At 38.7% G+C, this 16,269-nt stretch overlaps 1 protein-coding gene across 1 annotated transcript in view; it reads right to left on the reverse strand.

The window, feature by feature from the left end:
• The window catches only part of LOC126336269 (putative E3 ubiquitin-protein ligase UNKL), a 253,332-nt gene that overhangs the window by 11,429 nt on the left and 225,634 nt on the right, over positions 1 to 16,269 (reverse strand). The gene's annotated exons all lie outside the window — the stretch shown is intronic.

Here is a 16,269-nt window from a genome sequence, read left to right on the forward strand (position 1 = left end):
GTTTCACACTCTTATAACTGCCGTCTGGGTTCTGTATGGGTGTTGTAAATAGCCTTTCACTCCCTATATTTGTTGTAAATAGCCTTTCACCCCCCGTATTTTACACCTATTAGTTCACTTTTCCAGTTGACACTGTCAAATGTATTCTATAAATCTCTAAGTGTTAGAAACACAGGCCTCTTTTTTTTTATATATACAAACTCTGTAAAATAAGTTTAGGAGGCAATATTGTGTCCCGTTCCTACATTTCTCTGGATTCATAACTGATCTACTAGTCCAGTCAGCAAAACAAAATTTGGGGAAAAATATAGAGTAGTCAAAAATTTTTGAACAGGAGGATAGAGTATGGTGAACAACACACTAAAATCTCCACCAGCAGGGTGTCAGCATGGGGTTGAGGGGTATTTAAATTTACTGTTTACTGATCAATTAATTAATTTTATAACTAAAAAATCGAGGCTTTTAGTGAAATTGTTTCCCAGTGCAAAAAAAAAAAATTGTCCTATTCATTTTTTTTTCTCTAGGACTGATAGTTTTTATGTTCTAAGAGATAGAAAAATCACAGATTATTAAAAGAAAGGAAGTTTAATGGTATAGGTTGGAAAGAGAGGGGGTAGAAACATGAAGGGAGGTCATGCAATTCCCTCGCTCACAGATCTGCAAACCGAAGAGCAAGCAGCTGATTCCCCATTCTATTTACCCCACAACATTACAAGAAGCAACTACAGGGTGTTTCGCAAAGTTACATCCACCCTCTGCAATGCCTTTCGAATCACGGGCAATGCAGTAAGCACACATTCCCACACTGTTTGTTTTTCACAAATTGCATTAACACTACACAAAACACGGATATGAATTGCTAATAATACTAGCACAAGAAACACATACGGACAGAATCTACACAAATCTATACACTGCTTGAGGGGAAATTGACACACTGTCATTCTGTATTGCAGCTTCTTATCCAGTTCTCGTATGTGAGCAGACAAAATAACTTCACTGAGACTGTATTTATACAATGAAATTATTTTCAGTTTATTAATGAGTATTTATTTGCAATAGTTAAGTGAGCATTCATGTAAAAAATGTTCCTATAAACAATGGCTGAGAAGTGTATTATTTGTAAGTGTGATATTGTTAGTGACCTTTGTAGTCTCACTGTGAAAGGGGTTGGATTGGATTGGATTGGTAAATGTGGCACCTTGCTGCTGTCTACTGTTTACACCGTATTGTAAAGTCATGTGATTGTCTTGTCGTCGTTTGGTGGTGAATCAATGAATGACCAATAAGTTACTGCAATTCCGTCACCATTAACTGTGTTGCTGATAGACTCCACTCACTCAGGAACTGTTGGCAATTGTAGAGTGGATCCACTTACCATGTACCTACAATATATATTTCAAGGTGGACGTTAATATGTCTGGTGGAATGGGACTGATCATGTTCAAGTGTAGAACAGTAATTTGCCCATGACATCTAGGTGACCCACTTCTGTTGTAGAGAGCCAATTTAAGCCTCTCAGCCTCTTCAGATGTTGGGAGAGCTGAGACTGGGGAAAGGCATTCGATACCCTCTGTGCTGTGAAGAGCATTACAGAAAATGGTAGTGAAGACAACAAAATTGATGTTGACAAATAAGTACTGACACCATGCGTCATTTGGGACAGACTTTCCAGTATAGTAGACAGTTTGTAATGGTACTTTGACAACCGCGCCTCCACCAATACAAAGATATAATTTACGATCGGGCACCCAGAAGAGCACTGCACCAGCGACTGATTTTTATAAATAATTTTTATCTCTCTCTCTTACTGTTGCGCAGGTATTTGTTTTTTTTTTTTTTTTTTTTTTTTTTTTTTTTTTTTTTTTTTTTTTTAACAACTAATTGATTACAATCTCTTTCTCTCTTGCCTTCATACAAAAGACGTGTATTTTTCATCGCTGTGTTGAATGTGCTTTTGGGTGGAAATTAAAATTTATATTACAAAGCAAGGTCAACAGTGATTCGTGGTGGTTATCGCCAAATTTGTAAATTGATCATGACAGTGACAACTTGAAGAAGTTTTCAACAGACGGAGAAAAGTGAAAGACGGGTCGTCCTATAAGAGAAATTAGGATAGCCATTAAGACTATATTGTAATTAGTACTGCGTTTCTAACAAGATTATAAGGTAAATTTCAATTAGTTTCTGATGCTATTTCCGTACAGTTGCTTTTTGTAGTGTTGCCGACCCAGTCTGCCATGCACGGCCAAATTACAGCACGATCTCAATCAGTAATATGAAGTCCGCCTTATCCGTAACTTATTCCATCAAAATTCAAAACCCAATCAGATTTTCTATTTTATATTTTTTACGGCAGAACCCCGAGGAAAGGACACACTACAAATTACAGCTGTTGAACATTTGTACATAATGGCTCATTTAACCATTGGAAATAAGTACTCATTCAATAAACTGAAAATAACTCCACTATGTAAACTGGACTCTAGTGAAGTTATTTTGTTTACTCGCATAAGAGTGCGCAATAGGAAATGCCAGGAAGGTATAGTCTGCCTGTAAATTTAAAAGTAAGCAGTGCTCGTGGTGGGGGAAACTGCCTTCCTAGGAGGAATGCTACAGCTGTCTTGAGCATGACTAAGAATCAACATCCTCTCTAGCAGTATAGAACAGTGTGCAGAAATTCACATATATTGTGTCCATATATGTTTCTGGCATTAGCATTATTAATAACTCGTGCCTGTATTCTGTGTGAAGTTAACGCACTTTTTAGAAAACAAACAACTCCCTGGAACGTCTGTGCGCTGTCACCAGATATTTTTAAGACATCCTGTTGAGGATGGTTATAACTTCCTGAAACACTCTACAGTTGTTTCCTCTGAAGCTCTTCATTTGCAGACCTATGAAGGAGGGAATTACAAATCGCACAACCACAATCTGACGACCTACCTTCTCTTGTTTTACACCCCCCCCCCTGAGGTACACACATTTAAATTTTCTTCTTACTGCACTTCATTTACCAGTGAACAGTAATTTTGTACCATTAAAACTCTTAAAAATAATTTGTGATCTTTTCCATCCACTGCAATGTGGAAACTGTTAGTCCTAGGGAAAATATGAGTAGCACTGTTTCTATAGGAGTTGCCCACTTCCAGCTCCCTATACACATGACCCACTGTGGGTCTTTTTAGTATTTTGTTTGTGACAGTTACTCCTGCCATTGTATAAAAATTTATGGACACACAATCCCCCCCTCCCCCCCGACTTTTCTTAGTGTTCTTTGACTTGGCTGCACCTTGAAGTCAGCTCCTGCCAGTTTTTCCATTCTTCTGTATTTGTCAGTATTTCACAGTCATAACTAAATAACTAATAGTTTGAACAACAAAGATTCTGTGACTTACTGAATGAGAAAGCACTGGTAGATAGACAATAAGAACACACAAACACACACACAAATTTCAAGCTTTCGCAACCCACGGTTGCTTGACCAGGAAAGAGGGAAGGAGAGGGAAAGACAAAATGATGTGTGTTTTAAGGGAGAGGGTAAGGAGTCATTCCAATCCCGGGAGTGGAAAGACTTACCTTAGGGGGAAAAAGGGACAGGTACACACACACACACACACACACACACACACACACACACACACACACACACACACACACACACATACAGGTACAAGCAGACATGTGTAAAAGCAAAGAGTTTGGGCAGAGATGTCAGTCGTCAGTATGCCTGTGTCTGCATTGGTGCGGATGAGTGTGTGTGTGTGTGTGTGTGTGTGTGTGTGTGTGTGTGTGTGTGTGTGTGTGTGTGTCTGCACGCGAGTGTATACCTGTCCCTTTTTCCCAGTAAGATAAGTCTTTCTGCTCCCAGGATTGGAATGACTCCTTACTCTCTCCCATATCCTTTCATCTTTCTCTCTCCTTCCCTCTTTCCTGATGAAGCAACCGTGGGTTTGCGAAAGCTTGAAATTTGTGTGTGTGTGTTTTTTATTGTCTGTCTACCAGTGCTTTCTCGTATGGTAAGTTACAGAATATTTGTTTTTTAATATATTTTTCCCATATGGAATGTTTCTTTCTATTTTATTCATATCATTAACTGTCAAGCACCTGCCTTCTTCGATTTATTAAATTATTCTTGAAATCTGAGAATATTTCATCTCTCTCTCACAACTCGTTCAAAAAGTGGAACAATTCTGATTCTCAAAGACCTCAACAATTCTAAAAGAATGTCCAAGGATCTCGTCTCGGCATACACTTTTCAATGTGCTGTCAAATTCTTCTCGAATTATCGTCATTTACATTGAAAGTCTTCTTTTTCTATAATTTTTCCTTCGAGCCCACTTCACGTGTGTAGCCCTTCTACTTTTCCCTTCTTTGCTTGATACTGCCTTGCCACCTGAGCTCTTGATGCTGAACAGTGATTTTCTTTTCTCCGAAGGTTCCTTTCATTTTCCTACAAGTGGTACCTATCTTTCCCCTATTTATGAGTACATCTAACTGACTTGCATTGTCCTCTACTCATTCCTTCTTAGCCATTTTGCACTTTCTGTCAATATTATTTTTTAGTTATTTGTATTCCCTTTTGCCTTCTTCATTTACTGCATTTTTATATTTTCTTATTTTGTCAATGAAATTCAGCATCTCCTATGTTACCAAGGATTTCTACTTGACCCTGCCTTTTTACCTATTTGGTCCTCTGCTGCTTCCAATATACTATCTATCATCTTGTATTTTATTCCTTTCCTCTGTTTCAATCATTGCTTAATGTTCCCTCTGAAACCCTCAACAATCTCTTGTTCTCTTATTTTATCAAGGACCCATCTCCTTGATGTCCGATCTTTTTTCAATTTCTTTAGTTTTAACTGACAGTTAATAACCAAACAATACCAATCACAAGTCCATATCAGCCACTGGAAAAGGCTTACAGTTTAAAACCTAGTTTCAAAATCTCTATTTTACTACTGTATTTTCTCCCGTCTGAAATACACTTTTTCCGTGTTAAGTGACAGTATACTTTTCCTCAGATCACTAAAACTTATCAATCCTGTGAATGGTTATGGTTTTCTACACCGGTGTAAAATTTCCCAGCCCTTTAGAAAACCAAACTCAGTAAAAAAAAACGAACACGTTTTGGAAAGATCTTTGATGTACAGCAACATGCATGCTGCATGTTTTTGTATTATGAAAGTATAAATATGAATTCCACCAAAGCATTGAAATCGAGACTACGATGTGCTTGTAAGCCAGTCATAGCTCAGGGCACATGATGTTGCCAGTCGATGACAAGAAAACTAAAGCTTTCACATATAATATTGATCTTTTTTGCACATGTTTCACTTTAAGATACATCACACAAATGCGACAGTAAAAATTTTAATAACGACATAAATGTCTGATCATCTGGGCTCAAAATTCTTCTAATAGTTGTCCACAGGGAGTTAATTTTTAAATGAGACTCAAACGCTCTTCGATTTACAACCATTCACAATATTTTCCTGCAACCTGTTAGAAACAGGTTTGTTTTAGCAGTTGCAAGAGCGCCCCGTGTAACACGCATCACGGTACTTGCGCAGCTACGTTGGCGCAGGAAGCCCGTATGCATGAGCCCCAGATCTACAATATTTTGGAACAGCAGCAATACTAGATAGTGGTTCCCTCCCTTGAGTGCAAAGTGCAGTGGCCCGCATCTTCACACAGCATTCTTCTATCGCACATCCTTGTACATTGCTCAGTGGAATTCATACTTATAACAGCGGAAATTAATATGTCCTCTCTCTCTCTCTCTCTCTCTCTCTCTCTCTCTCTCTCTCTGTGTGTGTGTGTGTGTGTGTGTGTGTGTGTGTGTGTGTGTGTGTGTGTGTGTGTGTGTGGCAGAGGGTGGGGGTATGGGGGGAGGGGGGGGGGGGGTGGCCTTGCAATTAATATTGGATGGGATTATCTGTAATCCAGAGGAGAAGAACTCTTCAGAAAATTGGCACTCTTTATAGTCTATTAGCTAGTAACTTGCTTTTTTTGTGTAACATAAAATAGGATAAATAAAACCAATAAAGACAAATGACAAGCAAGACACTACACATTTCTTCAGTCCTTAAGTTCTAGCATTTTTCTCTCTCTAACCTTGCTACAGCTTTACATGGTGCCCTTTCCTTTCTGCGAAATCTATTAACTCATCAAACTTCATCAAATGTTTTGCCACATGAAAAAAACGAAATGTTATTGTCTAATACTGAAAAAACTGTTAATACAAACAGTACCCAAGACTGGTGTGTTTTATCAATCTGGTTACATCTATTTTGTCACTGTCTTCTAGATAAAACGAAATAGGCCTGTCTAATATTGCAGCAATTGTAACACACAAAAAATAAACAGACTGTTTTATCACAAATGGTCACTTTTTTTTAACATGACAGAATATAATCACGAAGTACCAATATCAAATGCCTATTAGGCCTACTACAAGCAAAAAGCTTTATGTTCAGAAATAGTTTCACATTTCATTCATACACTCCAGCTTCTCCAGCTGGAGATCGAAAAGTAGTAGTACGAAATTTTATACAAATTTGGAACTGTCATATTCTTCCATAATTTGTGTGAAGTCCAAGTTTCTTCCCCTTCCTCGTTATAACAAACAATCTTGTCATCACTAATTCTTTAACTATTCCTGCCAGTGTCAAAACTTATTCTCGAGTTAATTTCACTAACTCTGCCATAATTAACTACTTAGTTATCCTGTGTTTATTCTCCGGTTACGTGTTCACACAACGCTACTCCAAGAATAGAACTTGGGCGGCTGCTACCGGGGTTTGTGTAACTGGCCATTACTAGTGTAGCAATCTGGTCAAAAATTTTCTATCAAAAATTCACTTTCTTGGATACACCGAGAAGATAATACATAATCTTTCTTGCCTGTTATTCCTGTTAGTAGTTTATTTCTGCTCTGGTAGTCTGAATCTATGGATTTAGTTGGTAATTATAACAATGCTGATCATTCAGAAACCCAGTCAATCACATAAACAAACATCGATTGACATTCACTCGTTCGGCTTTATTCCCCTCAGCTCGTGTAGCCCCGTCCCCTCCTGTCTGTGTGGAAGTTTATTTCTAGATGCATCGGGAAATCCCCTTGCAGATACATGAGATACACTATGCACGCATTCAAAGATCAACTTATGATCCCTTCAGAAATAAACTTAGAATATGTTTATAAATGTTCAAAATCCAACAGGAATGCATTTCAAAATCATATGAATAATCGATAGACCAACATGTGCTGGATACTAAGTGCATTGTGAAAAAAGGCTTTTTCCTCAAGAATATGAATTCTTGCCACCCAGGGCAGATATCCCTGTTTGCCCCCATTGAATCTGGCTGCTTGCGCACACCAGTAAAATTTTTCTGGGTAGCATCTTGCTGCAACAGCTAACAGCCACACTTCTGCAGCCAGAAATGGGAGAAAGTATCACACAGGCATGGCTGAACTGCTGTGACGTCACATTCATCGGAGCCAATTTGTTGTTTTGAAGCATTGCACAGTCTTCCTAAGGCCTTTGACACATTTTGCTGTTGGCAGATGCTTGTGTGGGTACTGTGTTTTATTGTTGTATATGGAGCATTTTCTTTACAACTTAAGTTTTATTTTCGTTTTTCTTTTTTTTCTCTCTTGTTCTTAGTTTATTGCTGTAATATTATTCTGCAGTAGCAGGATACCGTTACATCCTTCGTTACAGTATTGTTTCTTACCAGCCAAAATTACACAACTTTAACTGAAAACTAAAACAAAACAAAAAATTCTCGGAATTCTAAAAAATTTCCGGATTTTTCCGGTTTTCTCCCGGATGAAAAAATACACGGGTTTTTCCCAGATCTCCCAGGTCGTATACACCCAGTATATGCTAGATGGCGTATAAACTAATACTGCTATTGTGAGTGTTGGCTTCATCTCTAACATCTTTATCTATTTACTTTACAACAAATGTTTCTCTTGAAGTAATTTTTGATTCCATTTTAGGTTTGACCTCCATTTTTCAAATCTTCCTCCTGTAGTGTGGACCAATTGGGGAAGGGATCTTAAATACTGCCAACTGCCTACAGTGTAAAGGATCCTCTGCACAGAGTAACTGCAGAGACTTAAAATATTTGCTTAAACACAGTATCGAATCTTGTTTGGTGAGGTTATTATGTTCGCTTTCTGTAGAGTCCACTGACAACTCATTGGTTTAGAGCTTCTGTAAAGTTTGGAAGGTAGGAGACGAGGTACTGGCAGAAGTAAAGCTGTGAGGACAGGCCGTGAGTCGTGCTCGGGTGGCTCAATTGGTAGAGCACTTGCCCGCAAAAGGCAAAGGTCCCGAATTCAAGTCTCGGTCTGGCACACAGTTTTAATCTGCCAGGAAGTTTCAACTCAGTGGTCTCACTTCTGATACCTGGGCTGCTATCTTCCCAAGCATACCAAAGAGTAGATTCACATGACCTTGGGGAACCTGGATTCCCAGGAATGGACATTGTGCCAGATGACCTTTGCTGTGGCCAGGTGGCAGCTGTGGGGAGAGCCCTCGATTGAAGTAGCTGGTATCAAAGCAGACATTATGCACTAGAAACACTTCAAACTAAACGAACATAATGGCCCTACTGAGCTGCCTACCTCAACAGATAGGTATAGATCAGCATTTTTGTAAGTGGTCTTTATCGACCCCTTGGGTCAATTTGAACCTGCAAGGGGTGCGTGTCAATGGAAGGAAAAAAAAGAGGAACTGAAAATGCATCATATGTAAATGGGGGTCAAAGAAAGAGGTTGCCATTTAGGTAGGTCATAACAAAAATTCCAAATTTTTCTCACAGCAATGAAGCTTGCCCCAATGTATGCCCGTGTCTGTCTCATCGACTAAGAGAGAAGATGGAGCCACTACTTACTTTTACTCTCGTGCTTGCAACATTCAGCAATATTATTAATTATTTTTATGGTTTTTATGGTTCCAGTCCTAGCCCTTGCTGTTCTCTGAGGAGTGGACAGAGTATCTGGAACTGGCAATAAGGTGCCCTGAACCATTTCATCAGTCAGAGAGATGTATTACTCTGCAACACTCCATAACATAACAATTATCTCACAGTGGCTTCACATGCACTGTTACATTGCATAGGTTGGCAGTCAGTGGATACAAAATGCGAGTGGGCTGAACTGACCGACTTCTGCCAATCCTGAACTAGCGTCCTTGTTCATCTCTTTGTGTACAGTTTATAGTAAAGTGCAAGTCAAAGACAATCAATGTATGTTGTTTTGGAGAGGTGGTGGAAAATATACTTTTCTTTATGCCTCTTTTTTATTTTTTTTTTTAGTTCCTTACATCTGCCAAGAGATACCCAAATCATTTTCTGAATATGAGAGGGCTGATTTTGATTGCTACGTCTTTTTGTTAACAGATAACTGATTCTAAGCATAGCAGAATCTAAAAAGGAATGTAGATAGTACCGTATTTACTCGAATCCAAGCCACACTTTTTTTCCAGTTTTTGTAATCCAAAAAGACAACCTGCGGCTTAGAATAGAGTGCAAAGCAAGCAGAAGTTCTGAAAAATGTTGGTAGGTGCCGCCACAACTAACTTCTGCCGTCGGATATATGTAGCGCTTCACAGGCACGCTTTGCAGGCACAAAGATAAATATTGGCGCCAAAACCTCTGCGTCAGTAAATATTTAAAAAAAGGTGGAAGACGAGCTTTTTTTCCTCTGCCCCGAGTTTCGACCACTGCATTTTCATACATTATCCATCGAAGTAAATACAAATTCCGTATTGTTTATCTTTGAATGTTCCAGCGTTTCAATGTACTACATAAATCCGACTGGCAAGACTGTTAGGGATGTTTGTCAATATGGCCAACTCTACGTTCTGAATTTTTTCCTACCTGTGAGAAGATATGGTTGCTAATAGGAACTTTTATGAATTGTAAATCACATGTTGTATTCTCCTCACCATAAGAATAATACGAATATAAACATTTTGCCATGTATTCTTTCGTGTTTGCTGCTATCTCATTTAAATTCTGTCTGCCTAATAAACTACGAAACTAGAGTGACAACAGCAAACGCGGAAGAATACACATATTATGTCATGTTTATATTCATATTATTCTTATGCCTAATAGTCAAACAGTCAGAAATGAAGCACGGCAATTGACTAGATTTTTAAATCTAAACTGACTAATTTCTGTGCAGAATGTAATGTACTAAAGAGGCGTCTGCAAAGATTTTCAAATGGAGAAAATTTTTTACTAAACTCTCATTCAGAACATAATTCTATCATACACAGTCTATTATTTGGTTCTTGTTGATCATTATCAAAGAAAGCAGCAGTGTAAGTAACAACAAATACCAGTCTCTTGCCAGTTTTTCGCTAATGAGACGATTGTAAGCGGCGGTAGCACGCACAAAAGCGAGCCATGCAGCGAGCGGCGACAGGCCGTAAACACTCATTATCAGAATGCGACAAACAATGCATGACAGTACAGTAATGCATCTTCAGCTTAGAGTGACGTAAACACCTATAACAAAGAGAACGGCACTTATCAGATCAAAGAAAAATAAGCAATCAATTCAAACCTAGATGATGCACGTGAAAAAGGAAGGGTACCTGTATAAATACGGATGGAGCGCCTGACACATAACAATGGCTATCTGGTAAAGCTTAACTGCTAAGCTTATGTCTCAAACAAAACTACTGTAGCTGTATCGTCATTCATTCGACCTAAATTGTGTCTCATATTACAATGGACCAACTTTGTTTCGATTTGAAGGTGAGGCCTAAAACTTTTCTCTCCACTTGAATTTCGAGTCTTAAATTTCAGGTGCGGCTTAGATTCGGGAAATTTTTTTTTCCTTGATTTCAAGTCTCATTTTTCAGGTGCAGCTTAAGATTCGAGTGTGGCTTAGAAAGGAGTAAATACGGTAAATTGTTGATTATTTGAAGTTTTGACTCATTCCATCATTCTTGGACCAATGATTACCTAAGTGCATTTTATGCAACAAGTGCATTTTATGCAACGAAGTGTTAAGCATAAATGCTATTAAATCATCTGAAGAAACAACTGAGGATCATTTGAGAACATGTCACTGTGATAAAAAGAGGTAACAAATTTGAAATACTTTCAAATACTTAATGATAAATTTCATAAGAGACCAGCAGTAAACAGCATTTTTACTTCGACATCACAGAGATTCTGTTGATTTGTGAATGTCTTAAAAAATCTAGCTGCTTGCAGCAAAATCTGGAAAACTGCAGACTATTGGGGAACAGTTAATTTTGCCAGCCACTGAAGAAGTTTTAAAAACTGTTCTACACAAACATGTTTACAATATACTCAAAAGATCTCCTTTGCGCACAATACTGAAATCAACTTGTGTAGTTACGTGCAAATGACCAATTTCTCCATACAAATGGATGGGTGAAGTTTATCTGGTAAATTAAGCATTATTAGTATTATAAATTTGTTTTATTATTGACCAAAAAATCCACAAATAGCTGCTGTTCATGAAAACTGTGGGAAAAACTAGTAAAGGTGAATCAGTAGCTAATGTTTCGAAAGATTATTTCGTCAAATAAGTGATCCCATTATCAAGTATGATGTCAGCAGCAGCAGGTGGAGCATCTAGCACATTTGGGTGCTATCAAGGATTTATAAGCTATTTAAAACAAAATGTAGCCAGGGTGTACACAGTACACGTCAACCACAGTTAGATGCTAAAAATCTGAGTAGTAGACAGCATCAATTTCTTAAATTTGTCATTAGCACAGCAAATTAATTTCAAAGTGAGGTGTTGCATTCTAGGTTATGTACATACCTTTGTAATGTTGAGAACTTTGGTCAGATACTTCATCACAATGAAATGCACAGGGTGTAAAAAAGCTTATGTTTGACATGATTTTTCTCGCTTCTTGAGACTGTTTTAGACTTTCTGGACACTAAAGATCCAATTTTAAAAGGAAATCTAATCAAATGGAAACCATACATCGCTTATTTAACATACTTGTTTTCTAGTTTTAATGAGGTTAACTTGCCACTGCAATGTGACAGTCTAAATTTGATAAAAACAAGTCCACAATTTCAGTTTTTCTTGCCAAAATTAATCCAACAAACACTGGACTGAGCAAATTCTTCCACTTTCTGTCACAGACAAACTGCCAGAATGATTACATTTCAATGTACGTTCAACATTTAAATGTCCCTCACACCGACTCTGAAATTAGATTTGATTTTGACTGTGGGAAAATCTGTGGATTATCAATCAACACAGTGAAGTTGGAGAAATGAATGTCATAGTACAAGAAGAACTGATGGCAATAGTCACTAATGAAAAACTTTAAAGTACAGTTTATAATGGAATATGGGCAATTCTGGCTACAGAGGCATGAACCTATAACTCATCCTTTACTGTGGCAGATTGGAAATCAGAGATAGAGGACATTTAATGTTAAACCTAAATAAAGTGAAGACAAAAATTGAAAATTTGCTAATAAAGACTCAGGCTCATCCCTCTCATTAAAAGAATTTTTTTTTAGTTTTACTAGACCTGCATTTTGTGTCACTAAAGTAACAAACATATAAAACTTAACTTTTTTTAGTTTTTTGCTCTACCTTTCTACAGTTAAACCTACCCATTTGAACTGGACAGTATTAGCTGTCGAAAACACACTTCAGGTAGAGGAATTTGTGAAACTTAAATGTATGTAAGGCAGGACCCTATCTAAAATAGGAAAAATTGGCATATCGTCTGTGAGATGAAAAAATCTAGGAGAATGTAAAGATTTCAATGCATATAGTTACAAACCAACTGCTTTCCCTACACCGGCAACCCCACAAGAAGAGGGACATGCATGAAGACTGGAAACAAAACAATTTATTACACACACACTGTGCACACTAGAATGTACAGAGATACTTTTACAGGGATGAAACAGTATTTTTCACGAAACAAATGGAAGATAAATTTGGAGAAGCAGGCACATTGGAAAAAAATGTGAAGTATCTCCTGTCATCTAGTCTCGAGCACATCAGACGTGCGAAAAGACTGAGGGAGTATTGTTCCAGCTAGAACTTTGAATACTGTACAAGGAGTTATCTACTACAGAGATCTCAGGATCCAGACAGACAGAGAGCTACGAGGTAATCTAGAACGGCGAGGTGCCCATTTTGTCCGATGGACAGTGGTAAAAAAATATCTGAATGGAGTCTAGGGCTTTCATCTTAGTTTTTTAAAGAATATCCTCTCATAAAAAGTTCAAAGTTGCAGTGTACAGGTGTGATGTGAAAACTTATGCCTCACTGCCAATGAGATGTTTTCAATGCTTACATTCGGGATGCACTGTCCAACTGAAAGGCAGACCTGAAATTTGACAACTGTTGCAGATCACTTTATAAAGGTACCTGTGCAAACAGCCAACTACCCAAGTAAACTGTGCACAGCATCATTCTCCCTCAATACTCAAAAGGTAAAATAAAATACAATAATATAAAACCACGAACTGTCTCTCACGTACAGACGTGAGAAAAAAATTTGAGCGCACACATCTAGTCAGTACGATAAATTATGCAAAAATCACAGCTATCACCTCATCTACTTTGATAATGCAATTTATCATCTGCTGCAAAACAAGAATGTGCAACAAAATGAAACATTATTTGCAAGAGAGATCCCTATCCCTTTGGGCTTCCAATCTTACAGTGCTGGCAAGAAACCACCAGCACACACATTTTGTCATTTTGTATCCCTCCGACAACACGAGAGAGGAAACTCCACTCCACAGCTTTTCCCTCCCAAAATATATGTGGCATACAATCACATACTGGTCACTGGACAAAAGAGATTAAGACACTGGGCCGAAGAAGTGACATATCGTCGTCTTACCCCAATCTACAACCTGAAGAACTACACCAAGAAAAACAGCTAAAAGAAAGAAAAGCCCAAAGAAAAAAGAATATAGCACGGAACTAATTCAATAGTTCTTATGCAACTAGAACTCTCACTGACAGCTAATGACTTTATGGCACTACACCGAGCACACAGGACTAATCTGATTGTAGACAAACACACACCACATACACCAGCTTCACCTTCACTGACTACAGCTAGTTTTCAGTGATTTTACAATGGAATTGCAACGTCTACTCTCCGCACCTGGAACATTTTCACCAATTAATCACAAACACACAGTACTGACGGTGTCGAACTGCAACCTCACGTGTCAGTTTGTCCATACGGTACTGTCATATGCCAACATATGCCAATTTTTATTTAATGTGTGACTCAAAATTTATTTCCCAATCTTTTCACATCTAACATTTTATTAGAGAAATGTATATAACAACAATAATTTTACATTTGTCTGTTACTGAGATAATAATAATGTCCTTTTGCTCTCCTATAGAACTGAATTTTTTTGACATACGAGGTCGCCATTCGACATATGACGACAATACGGAAACAATAGACTGCAACTCACCGTATAGTGGAGATGTGTAGCCACAGATGGGCACAGTGAAAACTACAGCTAAAATATTAAAGCTTTCAGTTGAAGTTCTTTTGCATTAGAAAACACACACACTTTCACACGAGTACATGCGGCCACCGTTTGACGGCACCGAAGCTCGACTGCGATTGTGTCTGGTGGAGCATTAAGATGCTCAAATGAGTGGTGGAGGTAAGGAGGCAGCACGAGCTGGTGTGGGGGAAGGTGCTAGTGCTGTCTGACAGAGCATGCAGGGACAGCATAAAGCTGTTAGGTGCAGTGTCAAGAAACAGTGCTGTGGAGGATAGGTGGGAGGCAGGACTAGTAAAAGTTCAAGTTGGGCCGAGGGGTTTAGAGGAATTAAGAATTTTCACCCGCGCAGTTCGGAAAAGGCTGCTGTAGGTAGGTAGGTAGGTAGGTAGGTAGGTAGGTAACCGGAGATAAGGATGTTCACCCTTTTGCTGCAGAATTCTCGTACATATTCTCACTTAGAACATAACAAAATTCTGCACGAAGGAAAAGCTTTTGTCTGCTAATTAGCACAGTTTTAGAGAAAGCATCTGTGGTGCTCAGCTCGCCTTTTTCTCACACGATATCCTTCGAACTGTGGACGAATGGCGACCGGCAGATTCTATATTACTAGATTTCCACACTGCAGCCCGATATTATGGTACGAGCATACAGAATAGGTTCCCTAATATGTGAGTGGGTCGAACACTTCTCCGACACTTCAGGGCCCGAACCCAAGTGCAGGTCAAGATGTGACTCCGTGTTAAAGAGACTACTCGTGAGTACGGGACGGAACGAGATTTTCTATATGTGCGAGCCACCTGTCACTCAAAAACTAGACTTACTTCGTACAAGAACAACGTACGGACGCCTCGCGACCTGCCCGTCGATCGGTGCTACCTTCTGTTGTCAATTTATAGAACGATTTTGAAAGGAACACTAGCAAATGTAACAGCTGCCGTCAAGACGGGTCGAGCCGATACAATCGCACTGATGTAATTTTATCTGTTTACTTGATAGTTTTCACAGTTTGTTGTACTTCTACTACAAATAAGTCACATTTGATCAGTGAGTGAGACATTTTGAAAGCTCCGGAGGAAGAACTTTCACAACAACTCGCCTCGCACTTTTCTCTCGGAATGACGATCGTACTTTCTATAGTTATTTTTTCGTACTTTCTGTTGTCATTTTTTCAAAATTTGTAATCTATCATAGAACTAGTAAATATGTAAAAAAAATCTCGAAGCGTGCCCATTTTTTAGTACGTATTAGTCTCGACGATACAGTAATTACAATTACATACGTGCTAACAGAATGCAATACGTTGTCCTTGGGGGCGACTGTTCGTCAGAGACGAGGGCATTGTCAGGGGAGCCCCAGGGAAATACGATAGGACTGCTGTTATTCTCCATATACATAAATGACGTGATGGGGTGAGCAGCAACCTGCAATTGTCTGCTGACGATGCTGTGATGTACAAGAAGGTGTGATAAGAGTTTGGGATCCCCAGCAGGTTGAATTAACAGAAGAAATCGAAGCAATTCAGAGGCAGGCTGCCAGGTCTGTTACCGATAGGTTCTATCGACGTGCCAGTATTACGGAAGTGCTTCGGGAACTTAAATGGGAATCTGTAGAGGGACACTATTGAGAAAATGTAGAGAACCGACATTTGAAGCTGACTGCAAATTGATTCTATTACCACCAACGTACATTTCACGTATGGCCATGAAGGAGGAGGAGGCGAGAATAGTGTTTAATGTCCTGTCAG

Source organism: Schistocerca gregaria, chromosome 2 (assembly GCF_023897955.1).
Source record: "Schistocerca gregaria isolate iqSchGreg1 chromosome 2, iqSchGreg1.2, whole genome shotgun sequence".
In the NCBI taxonomy this organism is placed as follows: Eukaryota; Metazoa; Arthropoda; class Insecta; order Orthoptera; family Acrididae; genus Schistocerca; species Schistocerca gregaria.